We start from the raw sequence: 27,671 nt of genomic DNA, 5'->3' as shown, positions 1-27,671 counted from the left end.
CATACCTGCACATCCCACTCAGATAACCGTGCAGATGATACCTCAGATTTATAGCAGACTCAATGCATTACCAATTCTCTGCACTGCACTTTGGCTTATCTACTGCACCCAGGGTCTTCACAAAATGCCTGGCACCAGTAATTGCATTTTTGCAGACAAAAAGGAATTCAAATATATCCCTACTTGGACGACTGCCTTATTCAAGCAGGGGCAAGGACATTCTTTTAAAGCACCTGGACTTTGTAAAAAGGTTACTAATTTGCCTAGGGTTCACAGTAAACGAAAATAAATCAAAACTAGTGCCCTCTCAAGAGATAATATTCCTGTGTGCAAGCTTAAATACAACTGCCCCAGATGGCTTATCTCACACCAAAGGCAACTGACTCATTACTTTCAAATAATGGCAAAAAAGACCCAGCTCCCTGCAAGAAAAATTCTGCAGGCCCTGGGTTTCATGGCATCCTGCATTCTACTAATTCCATATGCAAAGATGCATATGAGGAAACTACAGTGGTATCTAAAAAGTGTTTGGACTCAACATTGTGTCCGCTTAGAGGCAATCATAACCTTAATCCCCTGCCTACAACAAGAGTTTCGATGGTGGTCCCAGGCCAGTCACCACAACAAGGGACAGCCCTTCACCTTTCCTACAGCCAGGCAGACCATAACGGATGCATCGGATTATGCCTGGAGAGCACATATGGCAGGAAAATGTATTCGGGGCAAGTGGCCCAGGGAACAAATGCATCTTCACATCAATCAAAAAGAGTTGCTAGCTGTACAAAATGCCCCGACAGCCTTCAAGGACCTAATACATCCAGGACAACTATTAATAAAGACAGACAATACCACTGTTAGGTGGTACATAAACAAGCAAGGGGGCACACATTCCTACCCCCTATGCAGACAAGCCATGACTTTGTGGAACACAGCACTGACCTACCAGGTACATCTGCAAGCACAATTCCTGCCAGGAAGAAAAAATACACTAGCAGACGAACTAAGCAGAAATCTCATGGATCCTCACGAATGGAAGATAAATCCACAAGTGTTCAACATGATAACAAGGGAGTGGAGCCGCCCAGACATAGATCTGTTTGTCTCCCCTCACAATTGCCAAATACAGACATTCTGCACAAGGATTTATCACTCTCAAGCATGGGAAGTGGATGCTCTATCATTCAGCTGGAAAAAACGGACAGTCTATGCCTTTCCTCCGATGCCTCTTTTCACCAAGGTACTTCTAAAAGTCAGACGAGAGACCAAAACTGATCCTGATTGCCCCAGACTGGCCACGCCAGCACTGGTATCCAATCCTAAAAACTTTGTCCCAAGGCCCACCTTGGCCTCTTCCTGTAATCCCTCATCTTCTGACACAGCAAAACAATCAGATTCTGCACTTGACTCAGAACCTTACACCTGTCAGCATGGCGAATAATGTAGCCTCTCAGATTGCACCTCTCTCTAAAGCTGTTATGGATGTAATTTTGGAAGCCAGGAGGCCCAGCACTAGGAAATCTTATGCAGAAAAATGGAAGAGATTCTGTGCTTGGAACCAGACACAAGGGCTCGACCCACTGGTTCCTAATATACCTCAGATTTTACAATACTTGACTGAGATGTTGGACAAAGGCCTATCTTTTTCATCTATTAAAATCCATGCCTCTGCCATTTCAGCTCATTACAATGCGGATCCTCCTATTTTTTCACATCCTCTATTATGACAGTACCTCAGAAGGGCAAAGAATATAAGACCCCCTAGAAGAGCACCAGTACCTACTTGGGACCTCAGTTTTGTTTTAGAAAAACTAACTCTGTCTCCATTTGAACCAGCCAGAACAGCTGATCTTAAATTCCTGTCATGGAAAACTGCTCTGCTCCTAGCAATAACTTCAGCAAGAAGAGTCTGAGTTACAGGCATTGATGGCTGTAGAACCTTTCCTCATTTTTCATCAAGACAGGGTTTCTCTTGGAACAAACCCAACATATATGCCAAAAGTGGTCTCCAGTGTGGCCTTAAACCAAACCATTCATTTCCCTACTTTCTACCCAAATCCCCAGAATAGAGGGGAAAGACTTCTACACGCTTTGGATATACACAGACAGCTACGATTTTACCTGGACAAAACAAAAGCTTTCAGAAAAATTGAGCAACAGTTTGTAGCATATGCTGCAGGATCACAAGGAAAGCCTATTACAAAGCAGACAAATATCCAAATGGATAGGACACTGCATCCGCTTCTGTTATGCACAACATGGTAAATCTGTGCCTAAGGTTATTAGGCCTCCTTCTACCAGAGCAGCAGCCACTTGAGCAGCTTTCCGCAGAGGCGTACCAACCAAAGACATTTTAGAAGCTGCAACTTGGAGCTCAGTGCACATTTTTACCAAGCACTACACCTACCTCTCTACTCCGAATCCAGAGCAGGCTTTGCCACCACAATTCTGCAGGGCTTGTTAGCCTCACCAAATCCAATCTAGACCCAGCCACCCAACCTCCGCTTTGGGATTCTACCCAAGTGTAATGACTGCAACAGTGAAACACGAACATAGTACAGTTGTACCTACCATAAATGTAGATGTTCGAGTGTATTCACTGTTGCAGTCCAGGTTACCCACCCATCCCCCTCTTTGCTGGGACTATTCTGTACTTCTCATCTCTATACAACCTATGTGGTGTATTTGCTTGTAGATGAAAGAAAGTTTTATGGTATTATATGCATGGTTGTTTGCCATATTTATATCTTTTCAGCCTTCCTATCTGGGGGCACCTGACATCTGGGGCAAGAAAAACTGAAGAAAATGGCATCGGTTGCAACTTTTATAGCCCTGGCGCTCTGACGTCAGGGAGGAGGCGACAGCAACCGACGCCGGACCAAGACTTTGGAACTCGGGCTGACTGCGGGTTCCCTGCCAGCAGGATAACCCAAGTGTAATGACTGCAACAGTGAATACACCCGAACATCTACATTTATGGTAGGTACACAACTGTACTTTGTCCCATCTCTTGGGACAGACTTATCTGAACCTTCAAGGTTTAAAATAGACCACAGTTTGTATGCAATTCCAGTGATGGCTAGACATTCCTGGTTTTCATCCCCAGTCCGAGATTTCTGGTATCAGCTCACAAAGCATCTGTTAAGAAAATGTATAAAAGCAAATTGAAAAGGTTTTCTATTTGGGCTCAGCAGAAGCTGAAAGATCTTTTTTTATGTCTCCTGTGATTTTAGATTTCCTAGCCTTTCTCTTCAAGAATGGAGCCCCAACTAGTGCATAGTAAAGGTTCAGCTGGTAGCCATTTCACATTTCCACTCTGGGAAAAACACTGCTATGCTAGCTTCTTCTAAACTACATAAAGGTTTCTCAGGGGCACCTTTTTACTCAGTCCTCCAATCAAAGATCCAAACCGTCCTTGGGATCTTGCTTTAATTTTACAAGCCTTGGTTCTTGCTTCCTTTGAACCAGCAGCTAAAATGGATCTGAAAATGTTCGTGTGACACTGCTGCAGTCATTACACTTGGGTTATCCTGCCGTCCGGCGGTTCCCCAGTCGGCCTGAGTTTCAAAGTCTTGGTCCGGTGTCTGTTGCTTTTGCTTCTTCCCTGATGTCAGTGCGCCAGGGGGATATAAGATGCAGCTGACGCCATTTTCTTCAGTCTTTCTTGCCGCGCGGTGCCAGAAGCAGTTCGCCAGTGCCGGTCGGCCGACTCCTGAGATTTTCATTCAGAATCCAGAACCGAAGTAGTCTAAAAAGCTAAGTACCCCGTTGGGGAAACTTTTTTTCTTGCCTCAGACCTATGTCCGATTTCTAGCAGGTTCAATGCACTATCAATTCTCTACACTGCCCTTTGGCTTATCTACTGTGCCCAGGGTCTTCACAAAGTGCCTGGCACCAGTAAGTGCATTTTGCAGGCAAAAAGGAATTCAAATTTACCCATACCTGGACGACTGCCTAATCCAAGCAGAGAGCAATGACATTCTTCGAAAGCATCTGGCATACATAAAACAGTTAAGTTGCCTGGGGTACACAGTAAATGAAAAATCAAAACTAGTGCCCTCACAACAGATAATATTCCTGGGTGCCAGCTTAAACACAACGGCCCAGGTGGCTTATATCACACCAGATAAGCAAGGACAACCGACTCAATATTTTCATTTAATGGCAACAGACCCAACTCACTGCAAGAAAAATTCTGCAGGCCTTGGGCTACATGGCATCTTGCATACTACTAATTCCATATGCCAGACTGCACATGAGGAAACTACAATGGTAACTAAAGAGTGTATGGTCTCAACACTGTCAAAATTTGTGAACAGTTATACCACTAATTCCTTGCCTTCAACAGGAGTTTCAATGGTGGGCTCAAGCTTGTCACCTCAACAAGGGACAGCCTTTTACTCGACCCACAGTCAGGCAGAGACTGACAACAGATGCATCGGATTACGCTTGGGGAGCACACATGGCAGGAAAATGTTTTCAGGGCGAGTGGCCCGCAGAACAAAGACATCTTCACATCAATCAAAAAGAGATGCTAGCTGTACAAAATGCAGTTATAGCTTTCAAGGACCTACTACATCCAGGACAACTACTACTAAAGACAGACAACACCACAGTTATGTGGTACATGAACGAGCAAGGGGGCACACACTCCTACCCCCTCTGCAGACAAGCCATGCCCTTGTGGAACACAGCTTTAAACTACCAAGTTCATCTGCAGGCACAATTCCTGCCAGGAGAGGAAAAACACACTGGCAGATGACCTAAGCAGAAACATCATGGATCCTCACGAATGGCAATTGAGTCCGCAAATATTCAGAATAATAGCACAAAAATGGGGGAAACCAGACGTAGATCTGTTTGCATCCCCAATGAACTGCCAACTACAGAAATTCTGCACAAGGAGCTACCATCCACAAGCGTGGAAAGTGGATGCCCTCTCATTCAGCTGGAAAAAACTACAAGTATACGCTTTCCCTCCTTTATCTCTCCTTCCAAAGGTACTCATAAAAGCCAGGCAGGAAGAGCCAAATATGATCCTGATTGCACCAGACTGGCCACACCAGCACTGGTACCCAATCTTAAAGAATTTAGCACAAGAACCACCCTGATTTTGCCTCAAATCCCACAGCTGTTGACACAACACAACAGTCAGATACTTCACAGCCAGCTAAAGACTTTAAATCTAGCTGCATGGAAAATTCCTTAACCAAGCAAGCATTGCCTCTCTCCAAAGCTGTTATGGATGTCATTCTGGAGGCCAGAAGGCCTAGCACCAGGAAAGCCTACTCGGATAAATGGAAGAGATTCTGTGCCTGGAACCAAGCACACAACCTTGAACCTCTTGTCCCAGGCATTCCTCAGATACTTCAATACTTAACTGAGATGCTGGACAAGGGCCTCTCCTTTTCATCCATCAAGATTCATGCCTCAGCCATTTCTGCTCATTACAACACGGATCCGCCAATTTTTTCAAATCCTTTGCTCAAACAGTACCTCAGAGGGGCTAAAAACACGAGACCACTCCGTAGAGCACCTACACCAACTTGGGACCTCAACTTTGTTTTGGAAAAATTAACTTTACCTCCTTTTGAGCCAGCTAACACAGCAGAATTAAAATACATCTTTTGGAAGACTGCTCTGCTACTGGCAATAACATCAGCAAGAAGAGTTTCAGAATTACAGGCACTAATGGCAGTGGAACCTTTCCTCATCTTCCACCAGGACAGGGTGTTCTTAAGAAGTAACCCTACGTTTATGCCAAAAGTAGTATCAAGTGTGGCTCTAAACCAAACTATTCACTTGCAAACTTTTTATCCTAAACCACAGAACAAAGGGGAGAGACTACTACATTCCTTGGACATTCACAGACAGTTACGCTTCTACTTGGACAAAACCAAAGCTTTCAGAAAATCTGAGCAATTATTGGTAGCATACGCTGCAGGAGCACAGGGAAAATTCAAAGCAGACTATTTCAAAGTGGATAGCTCACTGTATATGTTTTTGCTATACACACCATGGGAAACCTGTACCTAGCAGCATTAGATCTCACTCCACCAGGGCAACAGCCACTTCAACTGCCTACCAAGGATATTTTAGAAGCAGCAACATGGAGTTCTGTACATACCTTCACCAAACATTGCCATTTGCCTTTATATTCCAAATCCAGAGCTGGTTTTGCCACTGCTATGCTGCAGGGCCTTCTAGCCACCCCTAATGCCTTATAGATCCATCCTCCCTACCTCAGCTTTGGGATTCCACCCAAGTGTAATGACTGCAGCAGTGTCACACGATGAACATAGTACAGTTTTGTACCCTACCATAAATGTAGATGTTAGAGTGTAGACACTGCTGCAGTCCAGGTTACCCTCCCTCCTTCCCCTCTTACTTTCTGGTACGTACCTAGGTCTTCTACCCTTATTTCCTAAAGGGAGTATTTACTGGTAATTAAAAATGGTTGTTTGCTTTTCTATTATATACTTTACTAGCAATTTGAAAGGCCTACCTATTTGGGGGCACCTGACATCTGGGGCAAGAAAAACTTTAGAAAATGGCGTCTGCTGCATCTTGCATCCCCCTGGCGCACTGACATCAGGGAAGAAGCAACAGCAACCGATGCCGGACCAAGACTTTTGGAACTCAGGCCGACTGGGCCACCTCCAAACGGCAGGATAACCCAAGTGTAATGACTGCAGCAGTGTCTACACTCTAACATCTACATTTATGGTAGGTACAACACTGTACTTTTCTCTCCTGCAAAATAACCTTTTTGGTTGCTATTCCATCAACAAAGTTTTTCTGAGCTCCAAGCCCTTTCTGCTAAACCTCCTTATTTGATTTTCCACAAGGATAATTTCCTTACGGGACCAATCCATCCTTATCTAAAGTTGCCACAGAAGACAGCATCAGTCAGTCCATTTATGTCCTGGTTTCTTTTCCTAATTTCCAGAATAAGGGAGAATAACACACACCATTTTCTGGTTGTTTAGAGGTAATTACATATGTTCTTCATCTCACATTGCTGCAGGTCCTTACACTTGGGTAGTCCGCTGTCCTCGGTCGGCCCGAATATCAAAGTATAAGGCTGACGTCGGTCAGGGCGCATTTGACTGACGTCAGGACGTCAGGGTACAAATGCGCATGACCGGCGTCATATCCTCAGTCTTTTTTGCCGCATGGTCCGATGCAGAAGCAGTATTGCAAGTGCCGGTTGGCGTTCTGAGATTTTTCGATTTAGAAGTTTCAGACCGAGTTCAAAGTTGGCTAAGTACCCCGTTGGGGAATATTTTAGTTTTTTCTTGCCTCAGTCATTTACCGGATGTCGGAAAAAGTTAATAATTGCATTTCTTGTGGGAAACAGATACCGCATAGAGATTATCATACTTTGTGTATTCCTTGCTTAGGGCCTGAGCACGACATTGTTGGCTGTCGCTCTTGTGCTAGATTTAATAAACGCACTATAAAGAGAAGGTTGGATTGTGCAAGGTTGGTCTTTGGGAAGCGGTGCAACTATAAAATGCCGTCGGATGCTCCGACGCCCGCTTCTTCGAAGAAGCGCAAGGACAAGGCAGTTAAGCCTAGGCTAGAAGAACCGTCTGTACCAGACGCCGGTTCTTTAGAGGTGTCGGTGGAGCCGGTGGCTCCACCGGAGGTTTCTTTGTGTTCCCAGGGTGAGACCTTATTATTGCAAGATGTGGCCTCTCAGGAGACTAGTCAGGCTGAGGGGGCTTCTCCTCTTACTATACTCCCCTCCCTTCCTAAGGTGGCTAGGCCCTCTCCTTCTGTTTCAAAGGCTTCCTCCAGGGGCAGGCCAGGTTTAGCTTCAGTTGGTGTTACCCCTATCTCTTCAGGTACTGTGCCCAAGAAGCATATGCTTAAAATGGCAGAAGATTTGATTACTTTGATTAGGGGTTCTATGCCCCCTCCTGATAAGAGACCTAGGGTGGAGCCTGAGCTGGGGGGTTTTGAGCAGGCTTCAGATGTTTCAGAGTCTTCGGCTGAAGACTTGCAGGAGTACTCTCCTTATTCTGATTCGGATGTGGATGATTCTACTCCTTCTGCTACTCCTCCTGAGGATTTTTCTTTTTCAGAAACTCTTCATTCCATGAGGGAGCATTTTAAGTGGGAAGGTCAGGACTTCTCTGATTCCAGGAAGAGGCTTAGGGAATTTCTGTTTTTGCCCCAGCATAGGCCTTTGGCTATACCTCCTGTTTTGGATGTAGTGGAAGATGTTTTTACAGAAGCTTCTCTTAATCCTGATTCTTTGCCTCCTGCTCCTGTTAAGCCGGATAGGTATTACAGGGTGCCTGAAGCTCATAAGTATCTTTTTAAGAGTCCTAGGGCAGACCCAGAAACTGTTAGCCAGGGGCCTAAAGGTGTTAAGGCTTCTGTTGTTAAGAATCCGGTTCCTGCAGACAAGGAGGCTAGGGCCTTGGATAGATGGGGAAAGAAAGTCTATACTTCTTCCACTCTTGCTATGAGGGCTCTGAATTGCCAGTTTCACATGTTGAAATACCAAAATTATCTCCTTTCACAATTGAAGGCTAAGGTTGATGCTCTGGCAGTAGGTATTGATTGTAAGGAGTTGCAAGATTTAGTGCATGTTTCTGAACAGATGGGTAAGCATTCTTTGCAATGTGGTTTTGATGCTGTACAGGCCTAGTCTAGGGTGGCTGCCACTGGGTCAGTTCTTCGCAGGCACGCCTGGCTGAGGGATCAGAATTTGTCTGAACATGTTAAAACCAGGATTTTAGATGCTCCTTTACAATCTGACGTGTTGTTTGGTCCTCCTGTTGAGACAGTTTTAAAGAAAATGGAAGACAAGGCTAAGTCTATGCAGACTGTTAAAGATTTTTTGCAGGTCCAGCCTCCAAAGTTTAGTAGAAATTGGCCTACTAAAGGGTGGACGTATCCTTCTTATGATTCACAGTCTAGGGGTAGATCTAGACGTGGTAAGGGCAGAGCCCAGGGCTCTTTCAGGCCTAGAACAGGGAGTTCTCCTGCACAGGCTTGGTGAGGGCAGGGGTCAGTCCTTTCGTAAGCAGACCCAATGACCTCCTTTTCAGCGGCCAGAGCCAGCCGGACTGGCAGCACCTTTGGGAGGAAGGTTGGCACTTTTCAAAGAAAATTGGAGTTTAATTACCCAGGACAGATGGGTATTGGATATCATACACCACGGCTACAGGTTTTATTTCCATACCTTGCCTCCTTTCAAAGGCATGCCAGACGTTCCTCCTCCACAAAGAATAGAGGCTCACAAACAAGTTTCTCTGTTGCTCCAACTAGGAGCCATTCAGCCGGTCCCTCTGCCAGAAGTGGGCCTAGGATTTTATTCTCGCCTGTTCCTAGTACCAAAGAAGGGGAACACGTGGAGACCAATTTTGGATTTATCTATCCTCAACACTTATCTGGACATTCCCAAGTTCAAAATGTTGACGTTGCAGCAGCTTTTACCTCTGCTGGGCAAAGATCATTGGATGGTAACTTTGGATCTCAAGGAGGCTTACCTTCATGTTCCTATCAGACTAAGTTGCAGAAAGTATCTGCGTTTTCGAGCTGGGACTTCTCACTATCAGTTCTCTGCATTGCCCTTTGGCTTATCTACTACGCCCAGAGTGTTCACGAAAGTTCTGGCTCCAGTGATGGCTTTCTTCAGACTAAAAGGAATACAGATCTATCCTTTTTTGGACGACTGCCTAATTCTGGCTCAAGGAAGAGAAGAGCTTCTTCATCATTTGGAATATGTGATAGCAGTGCTAAGATGCCTAGGGTATTCTGTGAACGAAATAAAGTCCAGTCTAGTACCCTCTCAAGACATGTGCTTTCTGGGCGTGAGACTGAATACAGCATCCCAGATGGCCTTTTTAACCCCGGACAAACAAAAGTCTATCCCTTTACTTCCATCAACTATCTCATCAGTCCGGGCTGACTGCAAGGACAGTCCTTCAAGCCTTTAGGGTTCATGGCATCTTGTATTCTGGTGCTTCCCAATGCCAAACTGCATATGAGGAAGCTACAATGGTATCTCAAAAATGTATGGACACAGCACTGCCAGGATCTAGACACTGTCATTCAAATAATACCTTGCATTCAAAAGGAATTTTTGTGGTGGGCTCAGGAATGTCACCTAAACAAGGGACTCTCTGTGACCCGGCCAGAGGCGAGTCAGATTTTAACGACAGATGCCTCAGACAAAGCTTGGGGAGCTCATCTAAATGGAAAGTGGATACAAAACAAGTGGCCTGTCAGACTACAACATCTACATATCAACATGAAGGAGATGTTGGCAGTCCAGTTTGCATGAATTGCTTTCAAGGAATTACTTCTTCCAGGGCAGGTGTTGATTCTAACAGACAACACAACTGTCATGTGGTACATCAACAAGCAAGGGGGAACGCATTCTTATCCTCTGTGCAGGCAAGCAATGATTTTGTGGGAGACTGCTCTCAGTTTACAGCTCAATCTTCAGGCAAGGTTTCTGCCAGGAGCACAGAACTCCTTAGCAGATGTGTTGAGCAGGCTAATTATGGATCCCCACGAGTGGAAATTGGATCCTCATGTATTTCAGAAATTGACAGTGTCATGGGGAACTCCAGACATAGATCTGTTCGCTTCTCCACTAAACCATCAGCTGCCAAAGTTTTGCACAAAAGGTTTCATCCCACAGCTTGGAAAGTGGATGCTCTTTCTTTCAATTGGAGCAATCTTCATGTGTATGCCTTTCCACCTCTGCCTCTCCTCCCAAAGGTACTTCTAAAGGTCAGACAGGACAAGCCAAGGATGATTTTAATAGCTCCGGATTGGCCTCGACAACACTGGTACCCATTACTGAGAAGTCTGGTACGGAAGCCTCCATGGCCTTTGCCTTGATTCCACACCTGTTGTCGCAGGAGGACAGCCATTTGCTAAATGTCAAGCTTCACTCTCTGCACCTAACAGCCTGGCATATTCTGTTTTGAACCATAGTGGGCCTCCACTTCCTCAGCAAGTTTTGAATGTTATTTTGGAAGCTAGGAGGCCTAGTACAAGGAAAGTGTACACAGACAAATGGAAGAGATTTTTGTTTTGGAGTGCAGCAAAGATTTTGATGTTTCTGAGCCTAATTTGTGTGTGGCTCTTCAATATCTTACGGAGTTACTGGACAAAGGTTTGTCTTTCTCTTCTATTAAAGTTCATGCTGCAGCAATTTCAGCTCACTATGATTGCAACCCACCATTGTTTTCTCATCCTTTGTTCAAGCAATTTCTTAGAGGGGCAAAGAATATAAGAACCCCACAAAGAGCTCCTACTCCTGCTTGGGATCTCAATTTTGTGTTGGAGAAACTCACTCTACAACCTTTTGAGCCTGCAGCTACTGCTGAGTTGAAATATTTATCATGGAAGACTGCTTTTTTGTTGGCCATTACCTCTGCAAGAAGGGTTTCTGAATTACAGGCCCTTATGGCAGTTGAGCCTTTCTTGATTTTCCATAAGGATAGGGTATCATTACGTACTAATCCTTCCTTTATGCCTAAGGTGGTTTCTAGTGTGGCTTTAAACCAAACTATTCATTTGCCTACTTTTTATGCAAATCCCCAAAATAAAGGGGAAAAGATTTTGCACACTTTAGATGTCCACAGGCAGTTGCGTTATTATTTGGACAGAACTAAAGGGTTCAGGCAGTCTCAGCAGTTGTTGAGTTCTCAGGGCAAGCCTGTATCAAAACAAACTATTTCTAAGTGGATTGGGTTTTGCATTGCTTTCTGTTATTCCCATCATGGCAAGGAGATTCCTGCTGGGATTAGGCCTCATTCCACTAGGGCTACTGCCACTTCAACAGCTTTTTTGAGGGGTGTGGCAACCAAGGATATTTTGGAGGCAGCTACTTGGAGTTCTGTGCATACTTTCTCTAGGCATTATCACCTGCCACTTTACTCTAAGTCCAGGGCTGGTTTTGCCACTGCTGTTTTGCAGGGCATTTTGGCAGCTCCTGCTTCCTTGTAGTTAGCCATCCTCCCTTTCCTCTGCTTTGGGATTCTACCCAAGTGTAAGGACTGCAGCAATGTGAGATGAAGAACATAGTACAGTTTTGTACCTACCATAAATGTAGATGTTCAAGATCCACATTGCTGCAGTCCAATTCCTCCCTCCTTCCCCTCTGCAGTTAGAGGTGGTTGTGTGGGTTGGGTTGTACATTTTGTGTATATTGTATATATTGTACATATAGTTAGTGCAAGGGTGGTTGGTTGGTTGTTTGCTGTCTTTTGGTTTTGACCTTTATTTTTAGGGTCTTCTGACATCTGGGGCAAGAAAAGACTGAGGATATGACGCCGGTCATGCGCATTTGTACCCTGACGTCCTGACGTCAGTCAAATGCGCCCTGACCGACGTCAGCCTTATACTTTGATATTCGGGCCGACCGAGGACAGCGGACTACCCAAGTGTAAGGACTGCAGCAATGTGGATCTTCGAACATCTACATTTATGGTAGGTACAAAACTGTACTTTCTATCTGGGCAGGACAAAATTCTTCAGAAAATCTGACCAGCTGTTAATATCCTTTTCAGATGTGAGGAAACGCACAGCAGTTACTAAACCTGCTCCAGCCAGATGGTTGTGAGATTGCATCTCCTTTGTTTATTCGTCAAAAGGTATGCCTTTGCTTGGAGGGCGAAAGCTTGTTCATTGAGATCTTTGGCGATTTCTCAAGCCTTTTCTTCGAGGAATGTTAATTGATATCTATGCACCTGCCTCTTGGTCAAGTTCTCATAATAACTTTATTTCTCGTTACAAACTAGACATTATTTCCAGGAATAGAGCTGCCTTTGGCTCTACAATGCTTCGGAATATCCTTCCATAAGGTCCGTCCTAGTTTCTCTGTAGCTGGGAATTCTGTCACACAGGTTGAGAAGCAAATGAAAATGACAACATAAGATAAAGAAGTTGTGATTTTACTATGTTTCATCTGTGTTTTCCATTTTCATTCTTCCTTTACCACCCTACCCTCATTGCTGTGTAGACCTGACAGAGTTTGTCTCTCTCAGGACCTATAGTTACTGTAGTTCTTGGGCTGAGCCCTTGAACCTTTTTCTTCTGTATCTATGTAGATATTTAGCTGTATAAATTTCTAGCAAACTGAGATATTTTGGGGGAAAGAGGCATTATGGGATGGAGAGGAGGAGCTTGAGCAGTGAATCTTGAGCTTGAAAAGTGGCAGAGTTGGATCTGAAACCCACAGGTCGAGGAAGAATGAAAGTGGACAACATAGATGGAACGTTAAGTACATAAGTATTTTCAAGAATCAAAAGTGGTCCCTGGTGGAGCAATTTAAACAGAAGGGTAGCCCTTAAGTTCATTTGAGAGGCGGCAGAGGCTGGGGCAAACAACAAGGCAGATTGTGTGTGTGTGTGTGTGTGTGTGTGTGTGTGTGTGTGTGTGTGTGTGTGTGTGTGTGTGTTTCATGCTCTTCAATTATTCATCAGCTGAGAAATCGGAGTCCTCAAGGTGATGACATGAAAGTTTTCAGCTCTCTGCACTTTAACTCTGCTGCAGTGAACTCTGGTTACATGCAGTTATTAGATGGTCATAGTGGAGTATAAAAGTCTCATCCTATTCTAGGACACCTTTCTAGTTGAATTGTGTCTTGCAGCAAACTAAAACTTTAACACCAGGAAGTTGTGTGGTTTAAGTATAACAGGTTCTCTATTTAGGGTGCAGACCATTGCAAAGTGTCCCCAGTATTTGTCTGTGATGTCTTCCTCCTTTGTATGAGTAGTATCTTTGACAAAAGCCTGCCTTAAGCTTCCAGCAATTGCAACTTGCCTGCTTATGAAAATCTTGTTTGACATCTATTCCTGCCTTCATAGAGCTCTTGAATGGGGTGCTTCACTTAACACCCTTTTCCCCTACACACAAGGTGCCATTTCTCCTGTAACTGATATAAATTCTCCAGTGGAAATTTTGACTGTACTCCTGAGCCAGCAAATTCATCCATATCTGAGCAAGAAGAGGGAAAATTCAAAAAGTTCTCATAAATGCTAATAAGGTTTTTGTGAGCTTGACCACAGCCCTCTCTAAGCGATGTACAGCTGTTGGTCAGCACATGTTTTGCCTGCAACAATAGTTTTTTAGTACTGTGAACCAGGTGCCCACTTCACTAAGAACATTGGAACACCAATGGACCCCGGAAGAATCAAAGCAGGGAAGACAACGTGCAGATCTACCTGGTTGCCTTTGAAGGTTATGTGGCTGTGAAGCCAAGAGTTGCCTGGGTTCTATCATCACATTTAACTGGAGACTCATTGAAAGTCTGTAGGGACTTTGGTAACATGGATGCCCAGAACTGTTAAAAGCTGGAATTAAAAATATTGGCTGGGGATGGATCTTCACCTGGTGGATTTTTATCTGTAGTTTCACAACTGCATGCTTTTTCCTCCCAACACAGACTTGAGAGAGGCACTTGTGTATCCAAATTGGAAGCCATGCACTCTCAAGCTAAGAGTGGAATAGCTGGTCAAGAGGAGAAGGTCAACACCTACACCACACCACATGCAACACACAGCCCTCCAGAACACCTACCATCACAGCTCTCACATAAAAACACAAACCACACACCCACCTTCGCAGAGGCTCTCAATAGAAATAGACCCAAACAGCAGAGATCTCAAAGGCAGAAATGCACTCTACCACCTCAAGACACATAGCTCACCTACCCAGTGTGCCCCTCAACCTAAGCCCCCAAGACAAAACAGCTTGCCCAGTACACTAGTCATAGGTGGCACGATAGTGAAGCACACAGATATCCCACTCACTAGATTAAATAAGGAGAAGGTAACCACAGTCTGTCAGGTGCCAGAATCCGACACAAGACATCAACATGCACTCAGGTCACTCCACAACATGTACAAGTATGACTCTGTCACTGTCCATGTGGATGTGAATGACCTGAGCCGCACCTCCCTGGACTACATGGAGAGACCTGGAGGAGCTCTCTGATTATGTTACCCAGGCTGGTATGACCCTAGCCCTTAGCATCCTACCATCGCCCAGAATGATATTGTGGTACAAGCAGAAAATGATTTTCAACAATTGGCTGAGTTTCTGGTGTCATTCTAAGGGGATCCAGTATATCTCTGCTTGGGATGACATGATTGACAGACCTCGATGCTTTGCCAGAGATGGCCTGCATCGGTCACCCCTGGGTTTCTGGATACTGGCCAAGTCTGTTGCCACCCCTATAGTGTCTTTTTTTAAGTGATGTTCCAAAGACCAAATTACCACCATAACAGCTATAAATAAATGCTATCTGAGGGTCATGCTGCTCAATGCAAAAAGTCTAAACCTTAAGATGCACTTGCTGAAAGCACTTCTCAAAATGGAGAACATTAACATTTGTGCTGTAACAGAGACCTGGTTTCAAACAGCAGACAGCACCCCTGTGCTACCAGGCTACAACTCGTTCCACACCTTTTGGCCCCAGAACATAGACCGAAGTTCCAAAGGTGGTGGTGTCTCCATATTCATAAAGGATATGCACACCTCCAGACTAGTAGCCCAGCATAACGCATCTGCTGAGATACTTCAGGTACATCTAACGTTGGGTAAGAGGGCGATTCAGGTCGTAGCCTGCTATAGGTCCCCAACCATGTCCCAAGACGCACACTCCACATTCTTAAGCACCCTGGAAGCTATTAGGGTCCAACCCAACACAGTCATGCTAGGTGAAGTCAACTACCCCCTCCATCAACTGGGAAAACTACTCGTGCACCAATACACCGGCCCAACACTTCCTGAAATTAATCTGTTCCAATGCCCTGGACCAGCTGATTCTTGCCCCACTAGAGGAAGGAACATCCTTGACATGGTTATTACAAACATGGGCAACCATTGCTCTATACCAATAGTCAGTTCCTCCCTAGTTAGATCCGACCACAATCTAATCATCATGGAAATCCACATCTCACCCACACCCCCCGCAAAGGTAGCCACCATGAAAAACTTCTCCAAAGCCTACTTTGGGCACCTAAAAACAGAGGTGGCTAACTTCACGGCGCCCATGTCACTGGAAAATAGATATGACTGCTAAATTATACACCAATGCACTGTACGAACACGTACATAACTGCATGAAACTAGGCATACCCAACAGAACCCAGACATACTCCTCCAAAAAAAGGAAGCCAGTTGGGTGGACCCTGCCATTAATAAACTCTACAACAGAAGGAGGAAACTGTTGCAGAAAAAGGTGAAGTCCCAAGACTGGAAAACTCCCGTATTAGCCTCAACAAAAAGTTGAGATACCTCATCAAAACTTCTAAAGCCAGCTATGAAGGCAGAATTGCGGCAGACACTAAAAACAATCACAAAGACTTCTATAGTTATATCAAGAATCTCCACGGCAATGCCCAGGTTTGCTTTAAGTTACTGCACAATCGTAAGTACCTCCTATACTGAGCCAACAGATATTGCCAACATACTGACCAACAGATTCAGTGCAAACTTGACCCCCCCAAGGACCAATCACAATACCAGAGGAATGCCAGGCACTCAGCATTACTGCAGCACAGGTTAAAGCTGCATTGTCCAAGGCCAAGAATACAGCTTCCATGGATGTGTTCTACATGAACTACAAAAGAAACTGGCACCACATCTGTGTGCCCCACTCAATTACAGCCTCACCTCAGGCTTTGTCCCTACCGAATGGCGCACTGCTACAGTCATCCCTCTTCATAAAGGGGGAGTGACTACAGACCGTGGGAATCATCACCCCATTAGCCTGACTAGTCTGATATGCAAGGCTATGGAGCATATCATCATGGACCTAATTAACAAGGATATATGGAATCTCCAAACTCTAGATCCCACGCAATTTGGTTTTGTGAAATGTAGTTCATGCCTGCTCAACCTGGTTGACTTCTTTGAGCCAGTCACCAGAGCTGTGGATGAGGGCAAGGCAGTTCATAGAGCTTACCTCGATCTGACCAAGGCCTTTGATACCATTCCCCACTCAGGAATTCTTGATAAAGTCCCCAAACTAGGCATCAACCCGTAAATCACTAGGTGGGTTGCAAATTCGCTCACAGAAACCACAGTGTGAAAGTAGTGGATTCCCAAGTCAGACTGCCTACCAGTCATGAGTAGAGTCCCACAGGGATCGTCCTGGGTCCTCTCCTGTTTGGCATCTACGTCTCAGAAGTCAGGCCAACATGGATGGACTCTGGCTGACCAAGTTTGCAAACGACTGCAAGCTGGGAGCCGCCATTAACTCCCCAAGTGATGTAGACATCCTACAAAAGGGCCTCATTGAGACCAATGACTGGTGTCGAACCCATGGCCTTAAGCTTAATGCCAAAAAATGAGTTGTCATCCCCTTTGGGAAAAATTGAGCTCCCACTAATTACCACATTGATGGGAGCCCACTGAAGGTGTTGCAAGAGATCTGGGGACACAGGTTGACAGCAACCCCTCCTTCGACCACCACATTGCCACTGTAGTCAGAAAGTCTTATGTGGCACATCTCATTACCAAGGGTTTTGCATCAAGGAAGAAAAGAGGTCATCCTCTCTGTCTACTCTTCCCTCATTAGGCCAGTCATAGAGTATAATACCCCATTTGGCATGTACCTCATTAGACACATGCAACACATGGAAAGGCCACAAAAGTGCCTCACAAAGAGGATCCTAGGCCTTGCACACATGTCCTACATGGACAGACTCCAAAAACTCCAGCTGTTCTGTCTCATATTGTCTACTAAGAGGCGATCTCTGCTTGACTTAGAAAGCCATGTCTGACCGAGCTCTGTTAGAAATGCTACATCTAAAGAAATCCCAATCCCTCCACACCACACTCTCCAGAGATCTTGACCTCATTACCACAATCAACAGAACATGCTGGAGGGACAGGTTCATAACCCAGAGACTGCCCATGCTCTTGAATAGATTTCCCATACGTGTCGAACAGAGCACCTCATTGGCTCTCTTCAAGAGAAAGCTGGAGTGGATGCGAAATAGAAAGTTCATCCCAGAATTCACTCCAGTGGCTCTACTTGATAGAGGCACTGGGAACTAATGGGGTGGCACGATGCCAGGGCACTTCTATGGGCTAGGCTTGTCAAGGCTCCAGGGCCACTAGCCTAGTACACACCTATGAGCCAATATGGTCACAAATGGTTTGCTTAATGCACATTTTAAAACTGGTAATATCCTAGGCAGGATATAAACCAAATAGCTTAGGTTTCTGCAACAGTACTCTATTAGAACATGTACTGTTATGGTAAGTTTATTTAAACAACTGTACTTCTTGTGGAACAGCTCACAATTGCTTATGTCTACTAAAAATCTTGCCCTGCTGAATTTCTCAGCCCATTTAGACCAGGAAATGCAGTTACATTTTTAACACCTTTGTTGAATTATCACTTAAGACATAGGCAATCGCAGTTAATATAAAAGAAAACAAGCCCTATTAACATGTTTCTAGTTATAAACGTTGTACATCACATATATTCTTTTGTATAACTATCGTCAATCCAACAATACATTTAAAATTGCCATTTACCTGCCTTCCCTTAAACCTCATTCCTCTAACTTTTTTGCATGTATTGTTCCCAAAATTTCCATTTTTACTACCTAATTTGCTCCTACTCTTTTTTTTTTTTTTTTTTTTCTCTCTCTCTCTAAAGATCCCATTTTGTTTTTTTTTTTTATCTCTGTTACAATATTCAATACATAAAATACAGTTGGATTGGACTTGGATTTCCATTTTCTATAAATTGCGTTTTTGATGGACACTAGAATTTAACTTAACTAGGTAATGCAGGATAGTATCCCAGCTCAAAAAATAATTTTCCTAGTCTCACACTTATTCTCACCCAGTATTTGTCAGAGTGTCCTGTAAGGACTTTTTAAAGTCTGCCAACTTGTTATTCTCCCAAAATTTATGTTCTCAGTTACCTCTTTCTTCCCCATCACACTTCCAGGACTTTGTAACTACTTGTGGAAAAATTCTTTAGTCTGCTTGGGGTATAAAAATACCTTTGAAAGTACTTTCATATTTGGGAGCCATACATATATTGTTTCCTTGTAATTTGTTTATCCACTCTCTCTTCCCATTCTTTTTAACCTCTTTTGATCAGTTCCTAGTTATTGTGCGGTATACTTATATGCTCTACTAATTATCCCTTTTTAACAACATCTTCTGTCCTAGATTAGACTATCATCTATTCCTGGAGACTTTCCTGCAGACTGATTTATACGTCACTGTTTTTTTTTCTTTCTCTCCTATCTTAACTGTTGAGCTTCATCTGCCTCTAACCTTGGCATATTTAATTCTTTAATTTCCACATTTCTCTGCTTTTATACAAATTTTCGTAACATTTCCAAATTATCTCTAATACCTTTACAGGATTTCTGGATATTTTTCTTGTCTCCCCAAGTCGTTTTTTTTTTGTGATCTGCAGACGTCAGAAACAGTTGCTTTAACAGCAGCAGTCTTTCTGAACTTATATTATCCAGGTACTCCCTTATTTTGTCTTTAGCACTCTGCATTTGGGCCTCCTCTTGTTCTGTGAGATTCCCCTAATTCTGCAATACTTAATCATTTGTCAGCACCTCTAAATAAGTCTTGTAATTCTTAACCATAGCTGTCTCTTATTTCTAACCTTTTTTTTTTTTAAGTCCAGAAGTTATAACTAGTGGGTGGGATAAAATGAAAGTGAAGAACTCTATCTTCTCTAATAACTCTCAAACAAGTTCACTACCCATTCCTAAAAATCCTGTTTTTTAACAGGTAGATGTGAAGCACCAGTCTCTCATTCTTTCTTCACTTTCCTGCATTTTTAATTTAGGTTTTATTGGCATAGTCTGAAATACTTAGTGTGTTAAAGCTCTCCATTAAATGCACATTTTCCTGGGGAATACAAATTCTGGCTAGTCTAATCCAGTTGTTGTACCTTGGGGAATAATATGTAAATTCTTGGAGTTCCTGCTACTAAATTCATGTCTTCTATAACAAGTATTTTCAGAAATTTCTTCAGAAATCAAACCTGTTGTGCCCCCCCCCCCCCAGATAGATCCTCACTGTTGGAAATCAAATTCCAGTCTACCAAACTTAAGCTCCATATCAGTTTTAGATGGAGTATAAATACTTGCCATTGTGTAATCTCCTTACCTTGCCAATAGCCCCTTACTAACACAAATCTTCCATTATCAGCTTTTTTCTGTCTTCTGTCACTATTGGAGCTATTCTAGCAATTAATATAGGTACTCCACTTTTCCTTTCTCCCTGTTACTCTGTTGAATATGCATCCTGAAATCCTTTATCAAATGTATATGCTCACTTCTTTCCAAATGTGTTTCCTGTAGCTTTGCTATCTGCACTCTACATTTCTTTACAGAATTCAGTGCTCTTTTCTGTTGTCTATACCTGTGAAGCCTTTCACATTCCATGATTATATGGAAAGTATTGGCATTAAGTTAAGAAGTGATTATTACCACCTGTTATGTATGACAGCTTTTGTCATAGTCTTTTCCCAGGTTTTATGTACATGCACCCTCTAGTGTTTGGCAGCTTGATCTTTTATACACTTGTTTCTTGTCATCTCCATTTGATCTATTCATGTTTACAAGACTTTTTGTTTTAATAACTCTCAAAAAACAAACACCCCCATAGTAGGATAACACACAAAACTGTGCACTTCAAATTTAACCATCCTGATAGGAACAATTGTCCTAAATAGCTGCAGTCGTATTGCGTAAGGATCTGATGTCATTTTCATTCATTCCTTAACAGATGGGTTCGTATCCGTCCCTCTGATCTGTTTCTACCACGTTCTGTAGAGTCTAGGATCTGACACGCTAGCTTCTCGCTTACCCATAATGTCCCTGACCACTGCAGTACCTCTGATCTCGTTTGCTGCTGTTCAGGTGTAGATGGGATTGTGGTCTCTTAAGCCCAAGGGGTTTAGTGAGTGAGTGATCAGTTTCTTTAAGTACTTTTCTTCTTCATAAGGCTTTATACTGTTTTATAGTATCTCCCTTACTCACTTTTATACCAAGATTTTTCTTGGTGGTCTTTTTATACCATAAGTGGTAGTTTTTCCCCTAATGTCTTATCCTCACTTGGGGGGTTACAACCTTATTACCATTTCTAGTATTTCTTTGTCCTTTCTTTCTCTCCTTATATTTCCCAAATAAAAAGTAGTACTATTTTTTTCCTATAAAATTGTAGTTACTGTTGTTCTGCTTGTTGTTGTGATGTTTTTCTTCTAGTATGGCCCAGAAGCCACTGGTTTTAAGAAATGGATTTTCTTGTGGGCATGAGATTCCCAAATCTGATGCCCACAAGGTGTGTTTGTTGCTTAGGCCTGTCAGATTTGGACACTCCACGTTTCATTTGTGCAACCTTTAATTTATGGGCCCTTCGTGACAGACTAAATTTGTTCTTAAAGGTTTATTATCAGCATCTCCTTGTTATTCAGATTCCTCTGTCAGTGGCTCAAACCCCCTCACACAAATCTAGAGAGCCCAGGGAGCACCATAAATGCTTTACTGTTCGGTTTCCAAAGACTGCTGTTCCATTGGAGCCACCCAAGAAGGTTCCTAAGGGCTCTGATACTAAGCCTTCAGATCCAATACTCTGTGTCTCCATCTTCTCATCTTCCTAGTCCGAGGTTTTCTCCTGAACTGGTGTCACCTAAATTGAGGTCTCCCTTTCTGCAGGAGACATCCAAAATGGCTTCTAGGCCACCCCCCAAGTTATCCTGAAGTCTGTCTGAGGTGGATAGGATGATGTGAGATTTCTTCAGAACACAGATCCAGATGGAGGTCTTTCTGGCTCCATCTCCCATTGGATATGTGAGCCTTAAACCATCCTTTCAGCCTGTTGCTGCTCCTTCTCCAATCTAGCCTTCCATTTCAGAGCCCTCAGATCTGAGACCCCAGAGTTTTTAGTCTTTTGATCCAAAGATTCTTTTGTCTTCCACTTGGCAACGTCCATGATCCGATCAACTCCTGTCCCCTCGGAGTACGTTGGTTCTCCAAGCTGAAGCGTGTGTGTTGAATCTGAGGGGTTTATTCAGACTCTGAAGCTTTCAGAGCTGCTGCTTCCCTTCAGGGCTTTGTTTGCTGGACAGCTTGGCTCCAACTCCACCTTTGGAGCAGAGGGTTGGGGATTCCTGGGATTGTCTGCTGTGAGAGCTCTGGCTCCAATTGGATTGTTTGCTTCTCCTGGTCCTCCTGCCTTTAAAGTGGTGGAGAAATTTTTCTCTCATCCGAGAGTAGTCTCTACTCTTCCACTATCTAATCCATTCCTTGTTCCCCATTTGGATCCTGTGACTTAGTCTGCTCATCATACCCCTCAGGGACAGCTAGCCCTTATGAGCTTCCAGCCAGTTTCCATCTGATAACTCCTCACCTCTTCTGATACCTCACTAGAATACCCCACCGAGAAGGCTCCTAGGAAGAGGTTGTACAAAAGGAGGCACTTGTATTCCCTGCAGGAATTTCTCATGGAAGAGACAGAGCTTGATGAATGGGAAGGGTCCCCAAGATCTCCATTTAAGGATGTCTTGTTTGGAGTCATCTAGAGATCCTTCACCAGAAAGGTGGTTGGTCCTCCCAAACCCCTTCCTAGAAGGAATCTGTGGTGTTGGAAGCTTTTTTACCCCCCCCCCCCCCCCCAGCCACACAGATGAGTTTATAGACCTTGTCTCCTGCAGGACATGGAAGGAACCAGACTCCGTGGAACTAGTCTCCAAATACCTGGACAAAATTTTGAGCTCCCATGCTGAGACACAGTACTGGACTAAAGGAATTCCTGTGGATGCCATGGTGGTTGTGGCAGCCACCAAAAAGGAGCTGGCTAAACGAAGCTCCACTGTCCAGAGTGTAGTGCGTTGGACAGGTTTGGGAATCAAGTGTATGCATCAGTGACATTTGCCATGTGATCGCTGAACTATTTAGCACATTTCACCAGATTAGAGGGACTTGGTAAAATAAGTCTCTAATTCTCCCCTATGGACCATGTCCGCAGAGAAACAGAAGTACTTTTCCTCATCAAAACTAAAGAAAAAACACAAAAAAAACTAAAATCCAAAAGGCGTAGACCGATTTGAAGTACCAAACAGCTTTTAATCCTGGTACCTCGGCATTTCGCCTTCAAGGGATATCAACATGTCAAATTCTAAAGCTGAAATCTACTAAACAATTAAGCATTTGTTTCAAAAGTTGTCTGTACATCCCACTTTTAAAGTGACCAGTGCACATTATACATAAACACATCCCTTAGTCATGAAAAACTACTACATTTCCCATACACCTTAACAGCAGCAAAATTACCATGAATTCTACAACAATAAAATCATCAAAAAAAAAATGAAACCAAGCTTACATAAAAAAAAATACACCACTACCCTCTCATAATGTGTATATGTACTTGTATATGTGCACTCACTCTCTCACTCTCTCACTCTCTCACTCTCTCACTCTCTCACTCTCTCACTCTCTCACTCTCTCACTCTCTCACTCTCTCACTCTCTCACTCTCTCACTCTCTCACTCTCTCACTCTCTCATTTATGGACATTTCTTCAAAAAATTATCACCACCTCCTGACAATCCATGTGGGACCAAGGTTCCCAAATTTTGGACCAGGGTTCCAAAATTAAAAATGAAGGTAGTCTCCTTGCTAATTTAACTTATTAGCAAATAGAGTACCGCTACCACATTTACCAGAATGCACTGAAAAACAGGGAATCAAAATGTCCTGAGTGCGCTTCAATAAAATGTTCTGCAATCTGACTGAAGCTTATATTACCTCTTGTAATATTTCCTAAATGTTCCAAAATTCTAATCTTAACTTTTCTTTTGGTCTGACCTATATACCATCTAACCTTATCACACCCACAACCCACAATGTATATAACATCACATGATTGACCAACCTTGCTTGAGAGACAAATCTGTGCCCATTGATCATAGTATTAGATACATTTCTGATTCTATGGCACACACTGCATCTCCCACAAGGAAAATACCCTAATGAACTACTCTGGGTCTGATTGGAAATTGGGTAGTTCAATTCTTTTAGGTTTAAAAATCTACCAAAAGAAAAAGTCACATGTTGCGGAAATAAAGTACTGAGTTTATCATCGGCTGTTGTCATTGGCCATAGCCTTGTAAACACCTGTCTTGTGTGTCTGAAAAGGGACTAAACCTAGCAACATAAAATATTTTATTTTCTGTCCTCCCCTCTCTTGAAGTAAATTGAATTCTATGTCCAAACTTTCTGTTCTCATGCAGTTCCCTACTTATCACATTATTCAACAGTTTATTCTTTGTTTCATTAAGAATAGATCTACAATACCCTCTGGTCAATAATCTCTTTAGAAGCCATCTCAGAAGTATTCATCCATAGTCTCATAAATTCACATGACTTAATGAGATGTTCAGGATGCATGCTGGAAGCATGCAAAAAATTATTCACAGCAGTACTCTTCCTAAATGGAATGTATTGAATAACTCCCATCTCATTAAAAAAAGCTGGTCATCCAGAAAACTAATGGTACTGAAGTACACAACTGTTAGAATTCAAGCCTCCACAAATTTCTCAAACTCTGATAGAGGGTCCCTTACATATGAAAATTGAATAGTCTATGTATCGCCTATATAACATCACCTTCTCCTTGTAATAAGTAGGGCTGTACACAAACAGCTTTTCAAACTCCCCCATGTACAAAACCGCATAAGAGGGAGCAAAAGGAGCCCCCATAGCAGTGCCCCTTATCTGCAAATAATATTCCTTGTTAAAACTAAAATAGTTGTGTGGTAAACAAAATTAAAGTAACTCCAAAATATAGGCACTGCAAGGCCCTTCACCCAGTATTGATGCCATAGCTTCAAGACCCTTACCTGTTGTAATATTTGTGTACAAAGAAGAAATGTCCAAAGCGACCCAAAAATATTCTTTTCTCCACACCGTATTCTGCATTAGAAGACAAAGCCCTTGTGTGTTCTTTGTGGGCTGGTACGGAACTCGAATGCATTTTAAATAGAGTTCAATAATACCCCCACATTTTCCAGGTAAGAACCAATGCCAGCAACAATCGATGTTATGTAGTCCAATCTCGCCTACATTCTTACCTGTGGGTTCAGAGCCGAATGTTGGCTCCGACTCGGCCATACTTTAGCTCGAAGTCTTTCAATTGGCGGGCTAAGATGGTATCCCATGCTGCACTGCTCTCTATCCCCAGATCTCGTTTGCTGCTCGTGTAGCTCGAACGTGGTCTCGCTCTTCGCTGTGGCTGAGTACCCTTTCTTCTTTATAGCAGAGAAGTTTTTTTTGTAAAAAATAAGCTATTTTCATAGCTGTTTGTGTGTGTGTACCTTGAACTGTGTTGTGGAAAAGTTTTTTCTTTTAGCTTGTTCTTGTGGTATCCCACTAGCTGTTTCCAACGGGCTAGGCCCATTTCAGTTAGAGGACCTAGTCTGTCACCTTGCTTACCTTGTATGCTAACTTTTTTTCCCTTGGGCTAAAACCATTTAAATTAGAGGAATTAGTCCTCCCTCTTGTACTTGTGTTCTAGGACCGTTTTACTTGGAGGTCTTTGGTGTACTGTTTGTTCTGTTCCAGAGCTTGTGGCTGATTTGACCATTGGTCTGGTTGTTGAGTTAGTTACTCGGTGTTTGTGGTAACTATGTCTAAAGATACTAAGGGGTATAAGCCGTCTGGCTTTAAGAAGTGCACCAAGTGTAGTTATAAGATGTCCATCACTGATGGACACTGTGTGTACTGTCAGGAGCGATTCACCTCCAGGAATCATGTAGTTTGTCATGTTTTTAGCCCGCGTGTCCTTCAGGAAAGGAAGAACAAATTGATTTTGAAGGGACTTCTGAAACCCTCCTTCGAGGAGGGTTTGGGGAGTGCTTCCAGCTTTGTCTTCTCCATCAAAAGCTAAATCTTCCAAGGCTAAAAAGCGATCCCCGGCTCCATCAGTATCCTCGGAGCCGCCGGAGAAAACAGCTAAATCTTCACTGACATCCTAGGCTCCATTGTCCTCTGGGCCACAGGAAGTGTCAGTGTCTATGGAACCTGCTTCGGCTCAGATTTTCTCGGAGCCTGTTCAGAGCTGGTCGCCTAGCATTAGGCCGGTATCTCCTCCTCGCAGGTCTCCTTCAGAGAGGAGGTCTCTATCTCCTTCCCTATCCTCCAAATCCTCCAGGACCTTATCGGATGTGGACATCAATAGAGTGGTGCAGAGACTTCTTCAGTCACCGGTACTGGCCAAGTTGTTTTCAGCTCCGACCCAGTCAACTCTGGAGCCGGTACCTCTACCTACATCGATACTTCCTCCATCGAGCGCATCTCAACTTTCTGAGCCAGAGTGCTCTGTTCCATGTGATGCCCCTAGGTCTGTTCCAACAGCCCCTCCTGTCTTATTGGTTCCGACGTCAGCTCCGACCCGGTCAGCACCGTCCACTGGGTTCAGGACTCAGGATTCCTCAGTCGGACCTGAGGGAGAGGCTTCGGGCCATCTCTCAGCTCCTAATCTCCCTCTCGGTGCTTCGGTGTGGGGAAGCCTGACTCCTGTCTTTGCTTCGGAGGCTGGTCGATCTTCGAACCCGGGAGGACCAGCTTTCGAGGCCATGCAGAGCGTGCTGGCCAGGTCGTGAGTGGCATCATACGGTTCGGTCACTCTGTCCCCTGCCGCATCGGTGCAGGTCTCTGATTGCCCTCTATCTCTTGACAGCAGAGTCCCAAGGCCTCAGGGTACCCCACGAGTGGTCCCCATATTTCTGAGGGCCCCTTAGTTTTTGTCTGAGGAGCCACCCAGAAAGAGAACGTGCAAGAGGAAGCACATAGATTCCCAAGATGAGTCTCTCACGTCGGACACCGACCTCGAGGAATCTGAGGGGTCCCCTAAGTCATCCTCTGAGGATGTTTTTCTCTGACGTCCTAGAGATTTTGAAGCAAAAAGGTGACTGGCCATCCAAAGCCCTCTCCGAACAGGAGTCTGTGTTCCTGAAGGCCTTTGGTGCTCAGCCCTCCGCCTCCTGGGTGTCTCCACCCTTAGAGCTTTTGGATCTGGTATGTCGAAGGGTGTGGGAAACCCCTGACTCTGTGGAACCAATCTCCAGGTGACCCAATAAATTTTTGTCTGCCCCCTCTGGTAAGGAATTTCTATCCAAGGGAGTCCCTGTGGATGCCATGGTGGTGGCAGCGGCCACCAAGAAGGAATTGGCTGAGACTTCTTCCACCGTCCATCACACTAACAATGAGTCTAGGACTATGGACTGGTACAGGAAGCGTATGTTTTCTTCAGCGGCTTTTACTTTGTGGTCACTGAATTACTTATCACACTTTACACGGCTCCAAAGAGATCTCCTAAAAGGAGCTTGGAGAAACTCTAACAGGGAATGTTTCTGAGGTGGCTCAGAAGCTCAACGCTCAGTTGTTTACCCTCAATTTTACTGCAAACTCCTCCATGAGGCTGATCTCTCACGCAGCCGAGGGAGCAAGTAGGGCAGCAAGTTCAGGAGTCACTCTTAGGAGACATGCCTGGATGCGCTTTTGTCATTTCGCGGAGTTCTTGGTGTACATTCACAGATGCCCCGTTTGATGGTTCCTCTTTGTTCAGAATCAAGGTGAAAGACACTCACTAGGTGCGAGCAAGAGGGAAAAACTCTGTCTGCCGTAGGAGTCTGTT

Source organism: Protopterus annectens, chromosome 2.part0, assembly GCF_019279795.1.
Source record: "Protopterus annectens isolate FY-2018-M chromosome 2.part0, PAN1.0, whole genome shotgun sequence".
Lineage (NCBI taxonomy): Eukaryota > Metazoa > Chordata > Ceratodontiformes > Protopteridae > Protopterus > Protopterus annectens.
Note: the sequence above shows the minus strand (reverse complement) of the source record.